We start from the raw sequence: 1,722 nt of genomic DNA, 5'->3' as shown, positions 1-1,722 counted from the left end.
CTCTGAGCAAGGAGCCTGATGCACGACTCGATCCCAGAACCCTGAGATCATGACCTGAGCTGAAGGCAGATGCCTAACTGATTGAGTCACCCAGTTTTAGAGTCCTAAAACTCTAATATAGACAAGGTGCCAACAAGGGATTGCCTTTGACTTTTTTTTTTTTTCGATTTTGTTTATTTATTTGACAGACAGAGATTACAAGTAGACGGAGAGGCAGGCAGAGAGAGGAAGGGAAGCAGGCTCCCTGCTGAGCAGAGATCCCGATGTGGGCCTCCATCCCAGGACCGTGGGATTATGACCTGAGCCGAAGGCAGAGGCTTTAACCCACTGAGCCACCCAGGCGCCCCTGCCTTTGACTTTTTGCTCTTTGTAGCATTTCTCAGCTTTTTACTTCTTCCCTTACTGTAAAAACTCTGCATTTAAGTTAGGAAAATGAAGCAGTTGAAAAAGAAAAGGAAAAGCAATTTTAATGTTCAAGAAACTCAGACCCTTTTTAAAGAAATTGCAAAAAGAAAAAAAGTTCTTTTTTCCAAGCAGCTTAATATAACAATTGACATGATGAAGCAGCTGACTTGAGAGGAGATTGCAGTGTGTCAGTGCTGTAGGAGAAGAACAAGGGATGGGGAGGGAAGTGAAAAGCAAGTACCTGACCTTGATTTGTGGGCACCTATGAAGAGAAAGAGGATGAGGTGAACATGAACATCAGCTGGCTGGTTCAGTGTGTCTCTTTCCCACACCTGATTTAGAGGACTCTCTCACCAAAGAGATGGATGAAGAGATTGGATTCCAAAGTGATACAGATTTTGACTGGCAAAATGTGGCAGATTTCAGGGATGCAGGTGGCTCCTTAATTGAGGTTAAGGTGCAAGAGGAAGAGAGAGACCCCCAGAGCGCTGATTTTGAGATTGAGGAGGAAGTGTTGCCATCAGTTGTATCAGATTCCAGGAGGGAAAATGAACTTCCTGATTCCCTCATATGATGAGTTTTTTTACTCTGAACTTAACACCATTGGGGTCTGCATGTGATGAGCCCCATTTGCTGGTAGACACAGAGAAACAGAAACTGGAGTTGGAAAGACGACGCCTGGATATTGGGCCTGCAAGTCTGCAGGTAGAAAAGGAAAGCTTCGAGATCAGAGGGAGTGGCTGTAGATGGAAAGAGAGAAGTTGAGGCTACAGTTCGGCAACTCTGACAACTACTCTTTGGAAAATGAACTTGGCCAGGGACAAAAGTCCATACTTCAATCACAAGATATAGAAACAGAGAATTAAAACTTGAGAGAGAAGCTTACAACGGGAAAAAGATAGGTTATAGTTCTTGAAATTTGAATCAGAGAAGCTGCAGGTTGAAAAATAACACAAGTAGAGAAAGAGAGACTTCAAATTCAGAAGGAAGGGCACTGGCAGTGATTTACCTCAATCTCTGTTTAGCAAATGTTTGTAAACCATAGGTTTTTCTCTAATATTGGGTAATATAAGATGGTGGCAGGATTAGCTATGTGTTTTTTTTTTTTTCCTGTTTAATGTCAGTGTTTTCAATAGGAAAAAGATAGCTATGTGTGGGTAACTGTATACTTAAATAGTACATTACATAAATACTATGAACCCTAGCATAAATAGTACAGCAGGAACTATTGTGCTGTACTCTTTGAATTAGGAAAATTGCATAGAATCTTTTATAATCTGTGTACTCAGTTTACAATTATATCTATATAAAATTCTA

At 41.1% G+C, this 1,722-nt stretch overlaps 1 pseudogene; it reads left to right on the top strand.

Moving 5' to 3' along the window:
• The first annotated feature begins 432 nt into the window (after positions 1–432).
• LOC123941237 lies at positions 433–1,409 on the top strand (annotated as a pseudogene).
• The last annotated feature ends 313 nt before the right edge of the window (positions 1,410–1,722 follow it).

This window comes from Meles meles, chromosome 5 (genome assembly GCF_922984935.1).
Source record: "Meles meles chromosome 5, mMelMel3.1 paternal haplotype, whole genome shotgun sequence".
NCBI lineage: Eukaryota > Metazoa > Chordata > Mammalia > Carnivora > Mustelidae > Meles > Meles meles.
This window is presented reverse-complemented; position numbering and strand designations above follow the sequence as displayed.